Source organism: Talpa occidentalis, unplaced genomic scaffold, assembly GCF_014898055.3.
Source record: "Talpa occidentalis isolate TD23 unplaced genomic scaffold, MPIMG_talOcc4v2.1 talOcc4.12, whole genome shotgun sequence".
NCBI lineage: Eukaryota > Metazoa > Chordata > Mammalia > Eulipotyphla > Talpidae > Talpa > Talpa occidentalis.
Window position 1 is genome coordinate 56,703,906 of NW_023601212.1, and position 13,106 is coordinate 56,717,011.

Here is a 13,106-nt window from a genome sequence, read left to right on the forward strand (position 1 = left end):
ACAAACTTGAGGGTGAGCCTACCTACAAGATTCCAGCCTAGCTCCACCCAGCCCAGGGTCGGCAGCTGGTGGAGGTTAATCATTTCCTGACGAGTTTCACCTCCGCTTTTAGGAAGCGGCTCTCCTGGAAGTCCCGGGGAAGTGGGCTGAGCAGGCAGAAACCTGGGTCACAGGCCCGAAGTTCTGGAGCCTGTGGCTTCCGCAATTTCCAGAGCTCCACCCCCACTTGCCTTGGGGCACTTGCCCTGGGGTGGCCTTGGGAAGTCACAATGAGGGTATTCACAGGAGGGTGTGCTCCTCAGCCTCTCACACTTCGCCCCCACCACCGGCTCAGACTAATGCAGCCCCAGGCTCCGGAGCTGCAGTGGTCCTGGTGGACACTGGACCCCAGGGAGTAGGCGTAGGAGGCTCACAGCTACCTCCCGACCAGGTGGTGGATGGTGGCCCAGGATGGGGTCACTCTGACTACCCTGGGAGCTCATGGTTGATCGACAACAAGGAGCTAACCCTAAAAATCGGTGTTGGCAGGTCCAGGACATGGAGGAGGACCAAGAAGGTGGGTGGTGACTGGAAAGGAGTTGGAGGGTGATAGGAAGCTGGAGCTAGGGGAGTCCCTGGGTCTGTTTCCCCCAGACACTGTTGATGCAGTAGACATATTTGGGGCACTGCCAGCTGCTGCCTTAACTTTACTGTTTTAGAAAGAAATAGGCAAGGTAAGCCAGTGTGGGAGGCAGGGCTAAGAATAGGGCTGGGGTCTGTTGAAATGCATATCTAGGCCCAAGATGGAGCGGCTACTTGCTGGAATTCCAGGTTAGCAAAAGGAAAGTTGGATAATTTCCTTGTTCCTGTGTAAGTGCTTTCCCTGGCCAGAAAAGTAGTAAATGCCCTATAGACAAGTCAGTTCCTGGCCTTCTCAGCCCAGAACTAGGAGATGTGGCTTTGGCTAATCATATTTTCTATATGTTTCCTTTGTTCTTTATCCTATAAAAACTTCTTGTCTTCTGCCCCATTTTGCATTTCTCCAAAAGGAGACGATCCATAAAGCGTTAAATTTTGTTTCACTTAAATTGTGTTTTAAAATAATTTTTTGGCAGTTTTGATCTCAAGAAATGGAATCCAAAGCCTACTGCTGATGGTGTGAGAAACTGCAGGATTACATAGAAGAGGTGGAAACTGCAGGATTACATAGAAGAGGTGCGCCCAGAATTCTTTGAAATCGCTCTTCATTCATGGGTAAGTCACTCTCCATTTCCTATGTGCAGCTCTCTGATCCAAACAAACGTTATTAAAAAGAAGTGTGTGTGTGCACGCGTGAGTTAAATTTCCAGAAAGTTTCTGGGCCCTTCAAAGTTTCTAAGGGCCATTAAAAATCCCCAAAAGGTTCTGAGCCTTTCTGACATGTCATTTTTGAAATTCACAATGGGTAGCAGCTACTGGGGAATTCACAAAGTCTAAAGGTGAGTCTATTGTTTAAACCACTGTAGACTTAGGAAAAATAAATCACAGTGAGACATTCAGACTGTTTTGACCACCAAAATCTAAGCAGACATGAGTCACGCTATTAAAAGCTATCAGGACATCCACCACTGCAAAGAAATCTAGAGTAATAGATCTGTTGCTAATGGGAATGTGGGAAACCAAAGACAAAATGGTGGGTCTGGGTTGAGCACTTCAAAGCTGTTAGAACACTCACTGCCCAACTCGAAGATTCTCGTGTTAGGATAAGTTGGTCTCCAAATGGGTTATATTGACACTAGGTCACCCACCAGCCTCAGGAAAATTTCTGAGTAACAAGGTAAAATACACATAATCTCCAACCCCATAACACATCCCTTTTAGATATTAATTTTACTCTGAGAGATCCAAGTTGAGTCTTTACAAGAACGGAAAAAGCCCATCTATCCTTTTTGCCATTACCCAAACCTTCCCTAGTCATCTCAACAGGCTTATAAGGTATTGTGAAAATTCTGGCCTTAGGAATCAAGATTCCTCCTTGGAGGAACTTGCATTCTTTTTTTGTGTTTTTGAGATATGAATGTGATAACAGGTCCCTAGGAACCCAAGTCATTCTTATCAGAAGAGTAAAAGAAAGGTTATTTGAAAACTTGGTGAATGGAAAAAAGTTTTCTTGATAAATCTTAATAAGTTTAAGCCATCTAAGCAGGTGAACTTCATTATTCCATCTGCCAGGAAAACAATTTGGATCCAACTGTGAGTTTTGCATTATATCTATCTCATGGCTAAAGATTTAAAACAAAGGTATAAGATCTGTTTGCAGTTGTTTTTGTATGTGTCTGTAAATATGTAATAAATGAGTGATTTTTTTTTCCTGTCCCTGGATGGTCTTGCCAAAATTAATTGTAAAAGTTTTATTGGCGTAAAGAAAATTAAGTGTGTGTAAACCAAGTATAATAACAGAAATATAGAAACTAACCTAAATGTTTTTCAAATTCAAGTGATTGAGGATAAGCTTTGGTAAAATGAAAGTTTATTGGTTTAATTAAAACAGGCATAGCTTTAAAGTTATCAGCATTAAATATAGTACTTTTATTCTAGGTTTATACCTAGGTTTACTTAAAGTCAATAAGCTCATGTTATCTCTGTTATAGAAATTGTCAGCAAGAAAGATAGCTGAAGATGATGATTAGCTATTTAATGTTTCATGAAACTTTCATGAGCAATCTAAACATTTAAGAACAAGTGAAATAAATGTAAGAAAAAAGTTTAAAAATAAACTTCACAACAATAATTATGGCTTTTGGGGTGTCAACTTAAAAATAGTTTATAAAATCTTTGGGAAACTTAAAACCTTTAAGCTATGCTGAAATAAATTAATTGATGGATTTCACTGAATATTTAAGTCATTTCCAAATAAAACACTGCAACATTAATTATTGAATATAGGTTTATCGTATGTTTTAGCTTCCTTTCACAGAGTTATTAAAGCTATTTGGGCCTTATTAGTAAACGTATTTTATGCCACCTTGAAAAATTTGCTATTAGGAAGACTATATTTCAAGAAGTTATTGAATATATTTATAAATTTGTCAGTGCACAGAATGTTAGTGTGACAGTCCACATTGCTTACTTCTTAATTTTCACTAGGAATTAAGGATTCTAAGGGTTAGAGGAGTTAAAATTAATGTGTAGTTGAAACTGTTAGAAATAATAAGAGAAACATATCTATGCAAGGAAAGAAGGATGTGTTTTTGATTTAAAAAAAAAGTTACAGGATACGGATATATGCTTTTGTTAAGGGAAAATGTGAGTAATTTTTCCTAAAATAAATCATTCCAGAATGAGCAAGAAGAGAAAAAAACGTAGGAACAAGTTTGAATGAATGTAAGAAAGGTTGTAGGTATTTTGTGGAGAAGGAATTGTGGGCAGGAAATGTTATGTATGGCCAAGCTGGCTAGGATTAGAATGGATTTATTAAAGTTAAAAAATTAATATAAAAATATACAAATTTGATTTTTTTTCTCTTGAAAGAATTTCTTTTGGATTTTCCTTGATCTGCTGTTGCTAAGTGACTTGAAAATTTTCTTTCATTTTTTTATCTTTTGTGTTATCTACCTGGAAAGCAAAAATTTTGTGTATTACTAGAATAATTTACTGTCGTTCACATTGTCTTTATTAGGTCAGTGTTCATAAAAGAAAGCCCAGTCTTCTCAATATTAAGTTTTGTTTGTAACTATATAACCTTCTACTTTAATCTTTAAATATCTTCTCTTGTCTTTTTAGTTAAATAAAAAGATCATGATCCTGTTTAGTTAAATGTTCAGACCTTTTGATATTTTAATATCTCCAAATCATTTTTTTTTCTTACCAAGGTAAAAATAATAACATTATTTGTTTTGGGTTACAGCATCATGATTAAATATTTGTATATATTGTGAAATGATCATCACAATAAGTCTAGTTAACATTTAGCACCATGCATTGTAACTTTTTTTTCTAGTGATGACCATTTTTAAGATCTACTTTATTAGCAACCTCAAATGTGTAATACAGTTTAACAAGTCATTCTGTTGTACATTATAATTTGTATGTTTTCATACCCTTTGCCTAATTCTCCCAGCCCCTTTCCCTACCACTGGCAATGTCCAATCTAATATTTGTATAAGGTGCTTTTTTTTTTTTTTTTAGTTTTGTTTAAAATTCCATATAAGTGAGATTATGGCATTTGTCTTTCATTGTCTGACTTTATTTCACACATAGCATAATGCCCTTGAGGCCCATCCATGTTGTCGCAAATGACAAGATTTCATTATTTTTTATGGCAATAATATTTCATTGTATATATGCCATATTTATCCATTCATCTATTGGTGGGCACTAAGGCTTTTTCCAAATCTTGGCTACAATAAGTAATGCTGCAATGAGCAAGGGAGTGTGTATGGTTTTGAGTTAGTGTTTTTATTTTCTTCAGATAAATACCCAGAAGAGAAATTTCTAGCACATATGGTAGTTCTAGTTTTAGTTTTTTTTTTTTTTTTTTTTTGAGCAACTTCCATAGTGGTTGCTCCAATTTACAACACTACTAAAAGTACAGAAGGGTTTCTTTATCTCCATATCCTTTTCAACATTTGCTTCCTGTCTTGGGGTAGCTATGTTAAAATGTGTGAGGTGGTATCTCATTATGGTTTTGATTTGCATTTTCCTGATGATCATTTGATATTGAGCATCTTTTCAGGTACCTGTTGGCCATCTGTATGTCTTCTTTGGAAAAATGTGTATTCAGAACCTCTGTCCATTTTTTAATTAGATTTTTTTCATCACTGAGTTGAATGAAATCTTTATTTATTTTTGGATATTAACCCCTTATTGGATATTTCATTTGCAGATATCTTCTCCCAATCAGTAAGTTATCCTTTTTGTTGATTATTTTCTTTGCTGTGCACAGTTTTTTAGTTTGTAGTCTCATTTATTTTTGCTTTTTCTGCTGTTACTTTTGGAGTCAGATCTAAAAAAAAAATCTCTCTAAGGTGGGTGTTAGGCAGTTTACCTCTTATGTTTTCTTCTAGGAGTTTTATGGTTTCAGGTATTACATTCAATTATTTGGTCTATTTTTAGTTATTTTTCACTTCTGCTATAAGATAGTGATCTGGTTTCGTTCTTCTGCATGTGACTTCAGTTTTCCCTACACCATTTGTTGAAGAGTTGCTCTTTACCCCTTGTATGCACTGACTATATATACACACATACACACACACACGTGCACATATATACATACACACACATATGTGGACTTGTTTCTGAATTCTTTCCCTCTGTTCTACTGATCTGTGTGTCTGTTTTTATGCCAATACCAAACTGTTTTGATTACTTTTGCTTTATAATGTGGTTTTAAGTCAGGGAGCATGAAGCCTCTGGATTTGTTTTTCTTTTTCAAGATTGCTTTGGATATTCAGGTCTTTTAAATTTTAAGATTGTTTGTTATATTTCTTTAAAAATATGTTGGACTTTTGATAGGGATTATACTGAATCTCTATTACTTTAGGTAATATGGACATTTTAACAATATTCTTTCATTCTATGAAATCTTGGTTCTTTGTGTCTTTAATTTCTTTCAACAATGTCTTATAATTTTAAGTGTACAGGTTTTTTGCCTCCTTGTTTAAATTTATTCCTAAGTATTTTAGTCTTTTTGATGCAATTTTAATGAGTTTTTTTTTAAGTTTCTCTTCATGTTAGTTCACTGTTAGTGTATAGAAATACAAGTGATTTTTGTATATTGATTTTATACCTTACAACTTTATTGAATTTGTTTATTAGATCTAATAGTTCTTTTGTTTGATTTTAGGGTTTCTATATGTAAAATCATGCTATCTACAAATAGTGACAGTTTTCTAATTTGGATGCCTTTTATTTCTTTGTCTTGCGCTGCTTCTGCCTCTTTTTAATATTTTTTTTTTTAAATTGGATTGTTTGTTTTCTTGTACTGAGTTTTTGTTTGTTATATATTTTGGATATTAGTCCCTTATCAAATATGATTTACAAATATATTTTCTCTTTCAGTAGATTGCCTTTTCATTTTGAGTTTATTTCTCTGTGTGGTCTAAGGTAGTAGTTCAGTTCAGTTTCATTCTTTTGCATGTGGCTGAGTTCTCTGCCTCTGTTTCTGAAAAATTTCATTGATTCTAGGCCCACTCAACCATTTTACTTGCTTATCCTGTTTCTTCACGAGGAAATAGAAGGGACTCTACCAACCCTTTGTTGGTATAAAATCAGCCTCAACTTTCAGGTTTGTATAGCCTTGATGAGAGATGCAGCTCCAAAGGAAAGCTGGTCCACAGAACCCTCTTCTCCATTAACTCCTTCTAAGCTGCAGGTGAGGCAGAGAGCTTCTGCTGGCAGTGCAGCTTTGAAACAAGTCATAGCCAAGTTCCTGCCTGCATGCCCCTACTGAATAGACTTTCTAGAACTTCTGCCTGCCTCTCGTACCCCCATCATCTGTTTCTTATGCTTTTCACTCTATGAAGCATACAGCATGCAGTTTCATCTTTATATATACTGCTGTTATATTGTGTCTTCTTCCTGAAATGACTGCTCATAGAGGACAGAGGACTAGCTCTCACCACTTTCATATCTGACCAAAAGCCCAGTGTACTGGGCAAAACACCCAGACTGGCTAGTGGGATGACTTCCCATCAGTGCCCTGCCTTCTTCATTTCTCCCTGGTACCACTGACTTTGGTCTAAACAGCAGCCTGCTGGTAAAATCCTTGCTTTTAGCAATGATATTGCAATACAAGTTGGAGCAGAGAGAATTAACCTGAGGAACATAAAGACCTAGCTGAGAGGAAAACTTGACCAAAAAAAAAAAAAAAAAAAAAAAGTTAATGACCAGCTGAGTCACCGTCACATGACATTGAGTTGTGACTGCATGAGGCTCCTGTTGGGGGACCTGCTGATATGATTTCTTTCTTTTTGAAGGCACTGTGGGTGGGAAGGAAGGTGAGTGAACTGAGGAGATATCCTGGGTCTGGGGCAAACTGGCCCTTGAAAGACCATGAAAGGCCAATCAGAAATGTGCAGAAGCTCAGAAGACTGGAGCCAAAGCATCCCCTCTGCACTGGAGTTCCCTGAGTGTGTCTCAGAAGAAAGGCTGTGCTAGCAGGTTTGGAGAGGGAGCAAAGATGCTAATGAAGCGTGAACTGGCTGCTTTCAGCAGAGACTCTGGGCACCATGCCACCATCTCGCTTTCTTTGCTACCCATTTATTTATTTATATTCTTAATTAATGGAAATTTCAACTCCCATTAGTTCAGGAGGAGTCAGTAATAAACAGCCGCAGCATTAGGCAGGCTAGAGCTATGGGGGAAGGACAGAGGCCCCTCTTTCTGCTCTCAGATTCCCATCACATGGCTGGCCTGGGTTTGGCAAGAGAAAACCCATATGTGGGTTCTGTGTAGGAGTGTTGGGAACCTGTGTTCATGAACCATTGACCTCCACAGGATCTGTGTGTATTTCTTTAGGTATCATTGAGACTTTCCCTCTTTTGCTCTATTGGAATCAGGAAGCTCATTTTTAAATTCCCACCTGGCTGTGCAACCTTGGGCACGTTAATTAACCTTTCTCTGTGTTAATCGTCTCTGTTAAAGAAAGTGGTAGTATTAGGTCAGAGGACATTTGTGGGTGTAAAATGAGGAAATGTTTGTGAAGCACTCAGCTGGGTGTCTGGTGTGCAGTGAGTGCTCACTGCAAGGTATCTACATTCCTATCATCCATGGGCGTGCATCAGTGTGGTGCCCTCAGGGGTCTCAATCCATCTAGTGGCAGCTCCTTTTAGGAACAGGCCTGGTGAGCATCCACTTCAGACATTCCCTGCTCTGGGTTCTGGTATCTCATTTGGGGGATGGCATTGTGAGTTGGGTTCAGGTGGGCTTTGGAATCCATAGTTTTGAATCTCAGACCTTTTGCCATCATTTAAGAATCCTGAAAATCTCTGCATGAGTATAAGCTGGGGTTTAGATGTTAATGTGGGGTTTAGGCACAGCCAAACGCCATCGATAGATTGAGTGATGGTGGAATATCCTACAGTAAAAGGGACTCAATGGCATACAACATTGAGTCATGGTGTATCCCACAGTAAAAGGGAAGCTCCCAGCTTGGCTTTAAAGAAGGTTCCAGTGGCTCCCAGATCCCTGGGCTGAGCCCTGTGGAGGCAGGACCAGGATGGGGCAAGACTTCAATCTGATGTTATACCGTCTAGGTTTGGCTCCTGGCTCCACAATTGACTATGGGACCTTGGGCAAAGTTTATAACCTGACAAAAAATAAGGATGATAATAAGTATTCTCAAAGAATTGTGTTGAGGATGACTCAAGATAACAAGAAGTAATGATTCAAATGCCTGGCAAGTTCTCACAAACTGGTAGCTATTTGATTAGATGGAGAATGTGAGAGTTGGGACAACTTCTCCTAACCTTTCTGGGCTTGCTCACCTGAATGGAGAGAAGCTTACTTGGTGACCTTGAATGCCACTTCCAGATCAAGCTATAGGATTCCACACCAGGTTCACAGATGCCAGGTTTGCAGGTGCCTACAAGGTGCAATACCCCTGGGGTTGAAGGTAGCATGCTGTTTCACATGAAGGAACAAACTTCTTCCTGTGTTCTTGGGAAGATGACATTATGTCCAGTCTCATGTTACCTAACAATGTCTTCTGAGAACCGTGTTGTTAGGCACTTCATCATTATGCACCCATCATGGTGTGCAATTTCTCAGACCTTCAAGGTATAGCCACCTACACACCTAGACTGTGTAGAAAGAGCACTGACGGTGATGTGGTGTGTAGTTGACTGAAATGTCATTGTGTGGCCCAGGACCATCGGGACAAAGAACAAAGTAACCAAGGGCCTGGATGTTGCTGGAGAGGAAAACCAGAACTGCTGTCTTTGAGTCTGAAATTATTAACAACTTTTGGGTAAGAAGGATTCACTAGTTATCTTGGATGCACTACTGGATTTCGTTTCTTAAGTGAAGGGGCAATGCAAAAGGTGAGCGAGATATGACTTGGTATTAGACAGAACTGGAGCACAGTAGGGGAAGAATTACTACTCCATGTGGTAAATCTGTGTTCTCTCCTCACTCCGACTGCCTCATTCTCTTTGAGGCTCCCCTAAGCTCAGATAGGACACAGCAGAAATAGAAAAGGTCCCTGGAAGGGCAAAGCAGATGGATCTGGGGGAAGGGGAGACTTCCACACCAAGAAAGAGGAAATCTTTCGTTTTGAAAGGAGCAGAGGAAAGGGGTGAGCACACTCCGAGGTGTTGAGTGTAATGAATGGGGTGTAGCAAGCCAATTGCAGGCTCCCTCCTGCCCTTTCCTCTAATCGGAGAAAGAGGCAGCACTTGACAAAATTAAAAGGGAGCAAATTTAGAACTGATGAAAGGAAATGCTCTCCACACAATGTATAATTAACCTATGAAGGAACCTAACCTGCTTGCTATTAACTGAGGCAAATGGTTAGCTGGATTTGCAGATGGAAGAATAACAGCTTTTTGGCAGTTACACTGGTTAAGGCTGCAGTTACTGAGGTAATTCATTATTTGCTGCAAGATATAAAGTCATGGCTAGGTTAAGAAAGGCACTACCCCAGGGATGCAAAATAGTAGAGGTGAGATCTGGAATTTAGTTGGAGAGGAGGCTGTGGGGACAATCCAGGGAAGATAGGAGATTTGACTCTGGTAAAGTCCAGAATTGTATCCTCCTGCTTATTAGTCAGAGCCTTCTTGTTTGCAGCATGGGGCCCAGAATGATCTCAGAGGGCCTCAGCGCGGACTCGTGTCAGCTGAGACTGCTTTCTTTTCACCCCTTCTGTGCTCACTGAACAGTTGTGAGCAGTTGCCTTCTATGGAAGGATATGGAGAGGAAATCCAGAACTGTTGTCTTTGAGTCTGAAATTATTAACACCTTTTGGGTAAGAAGGATTCACTAGTTATCTTGAATAACTAGTGAATTACTGGATTTCGTTTCTAAAGTGAAGGGGCAGTGCAAAAGGTGAGCGAGATACTAGTTGATGTTAAGACAGAACTGGAGCACAGTGAGGGAAAATCACTAGGGCCTGGAAAATCACTAGGGTGGGGTTGGTCTGGGGAACTATTCAGTGTATATTAGTTAGGGTGGAAATTCTGATTCACTTTATCACTCCATGACCTCAAGTCTCTTGCAAAGAGCAAAACAATAAATAGTATACAACAGAAAAGATAGCTTATGTTTAGGGAGGAGGTCATTTCAAATATTGGCTCAAATACCATCTTCACTACTTCTTAGGTGTGTGACCTTGGGTACCTTACCAAATCTCCGTGTAACTCAGTTTCATTGTCATACCTACTTTATAGACATGTGACAGATAAACAGCACAGCATGAGTAGCATTTAGCATGTAGTAACCATTCAGAATTATTAGAACTTGGATTAGCATGAGGTGACCCATTAGGAGGAGACCTTGTTTTAATCTATCAGACTTATTATCTGTCTATCCTTTTATTCACTCAACAAACACTTTCTGAACACCTGATCCGTGCCCTGTTAGGTACTAGATGTCCACAGGTAAATGAAGTATGGTTCCTACCTTCTTGCAGTTCAGTTAGGTGGAGGAGACAATCCCGCGAAAGGAAATGCAGTATGATACACAGGGCCTGTGGGGTGGGGATCTATCAAGTTCTGTGAAATCAGAGGGAGCTTTTGTCCATGAAATAAATACTAAGTACTAACTCTGTGCTAAGCACTGTGATAGACATTTGTCAAGTTACTTGTCAAGTAAATCCCACCCTCAGGAAAATGACATCTTGGAAAGGTGTTCTGTACTTACTGGAGATCCCAGAAAACATTCCAAGAATCTGAGCTTGTGTTGACAGTGTAATCAAACATAGCTGCAGTGAGCACTATTTATTACCAGAGACTGTTCTGAATCACTCAAAAGTGGTTCAAGATAGCTTTTGTTGTCTTGGTGAAAGATTCTGGTCAAGAAGCCCCAGTAAATGATTAGCAAAGATTCTGGAAGATAGCCAGGGCTCTTAGAAGTACTTTGTGAGCCTTCAGCCTTCTTACATTTAAAGGTTTATCTGAGACTTTATCAAGCATCCTAAGCTTGTGATGTGATATTAAATACCTTCATATTCCTCAGTAAATTTTTTTGCTGTAAAATTTAAAGTTATTTTCTAATTTTGGTTTTAAAATTATCTGAGTGATTTTTGAAACTATATCCATATTCAAGAAGACTCATGGGATGAGACCATTTGCAATAATTTTCTAATCACTTTTTCTGATGAATACTAAATTGGGCAATAATGAAGTTGATAAAATATTACATCTTTTAGACATTCAATTAAGCACTTGAAATTTTCAATTTTGCGTTTTTTTTTTTTTTTTTTTTTTTTATTTAAAGCCCTTTCCTTTATTCTTTGGTTTTTAGGTCTAAGACATTACTTTTTAAAAAAAGATTTATTTATGCATACAAGAGCTGGGATATGGGTCAGAGGGGTGGAGGCTGAGAAGATTTTACCAGAGTGGGGAGCAGAACAGGTGGATGTACTGAAATATATTGCTGAGGGGAGCAGCAGGTGAGACAGGAGAGGTCTGCTGCACATGTGGGTCACCTCCCTGGCCAGGGATTTAACTCATGCTTCAGTGGCTACAGATAGCTTCATAGTGCTAAGACAACCCCTTACGCCACCAGGGAGGCCCCACTAAGATATTTCTTTAGGCCTTCGAGAAGCTTGTAGGCTAGAAACCTGCTGTGTCTGGGTAGAAAAGGCCACAGCAATAGCAGATGTCTCCCTGAGGGCAACCTCCTCCACCCTTTGTCTCAACTTTGAGGACCCCTGAGCATGAGCCGATAAAGTGGTCCCTTTGCTGCTAGTGATCACATCATACTGGCTTTAGGTCCCATGGCTGGCTCGGTAGTCACCTCTGAGGCAGTTGTTGGTGGGACCTGTCCCCAGCTCTCAAGTGAAGCTAGATTATCCATCCTCTTGGCCCATCTTTCTATTTGTCATTACACTGTCCTTTCCTCTTACACCATCTCTTCTGCTCTGGCTATCCATCAAGTGAGAAGCCAAGAAGTCTCCTAGACCTGCCCCACCCTGCTGGTGCCGTTGAAGTCATCCCTGTGAAAAGCATCATGGAAGAGGGGTTGGAGCCAAACACAGCACTTGGAGAAATAAAGACAGTTAAGGAGACACTTTGATTAAAACTGGCGCTACAAAGTGCTTGTCGTGTATTTCTTTTCAAAGTCAATGTCTTGCTTGATATCTTTTTCAGAGTAGCCAATGTGAAATGAGTTGCTGAACTTTTGTCCTTGGTAAAGTTGTACTGAGCAGAGAGACTGCTGGAATTTTCCTCTTAGACTGCATTAGAAGCCTGCTTTGCTCTGGTGCTGTTTCCTCTGTATAGAATGCCCTTCCCCTGTCTGCCTTGTGGCTGCATCCCACACATCCCAGCTGCAAGTCACCTCCTGATGAATTCTTCCTTGACCTCCCTGAGACAATCTGAGAGTCCTTTCTTTGGTGCTCTCACTGACCCTGACTGTGTTCACACATCCATTAAAGCAGTGCCAATCCTCTGTTGTAATTGTGTGTTTTATTGGCATGTCTACTACCCCCTGAAAGGACCTGTCTGCCTCTATCTTCATATCTTCAGCTCAGAGCACAGCACTTGGCACATAGTAGGGCCTTAAAGGAAAGAGATTACTGGTTGGGATTCTTTAGGCACTGATTTTGGGTCCTCTTCAGCTTTATCTAGCCATGTAAGGAAAATTCTTGTTCCCTCCCCAGGATTAATTCATGATGAATGTCCCCTTCCTCCAGATATCCCAGAACCATGACTCATCAGCTCCAGGATCTACCAGCAGCATAGTTTACAAAGTGGGATAAAGAGGCAAGAGGGCACATAGGAATAAATACCTCTAGTGGTAAAAGTGAAATTAATCAATATCCCTTCTCTGTGGCCAGAGATGCTTAATAGGCAAAGATCACTGCCAGATTATTAAAAAAAATGTGTTACCAGGTGAGGAGGGAAAATTTAAGTTGCAGAAATGACTAGCCAAACTGCCTTTCTCATCTTAGATTGAAACATTTTCTCTGGCATTAGGTGATAAATATA

General features: G+C 39.6%; 1 long non-coding RNA gene across 1 annotated transcript; it reads left to right on the plus strand.

Annotated features, from left to right (window-relative positions):
- Window positions 1–250: 250 nt before the first annotated feature.
- On the plus strand, window positions 251–12,197 carry LOC119241251 (uncharacterized). The gene is made up of 3 exons (XR_005124283.1): window positions 251–556; window positions 1,095–1,233; window positions 12,054–12,197. It is a non-coding gene; the product is annotated as an uncharacterized LOC119241251 (long non-coding RNA).
- Window positions 12,198–13,106: the final 909 nt, after the last annotated feature.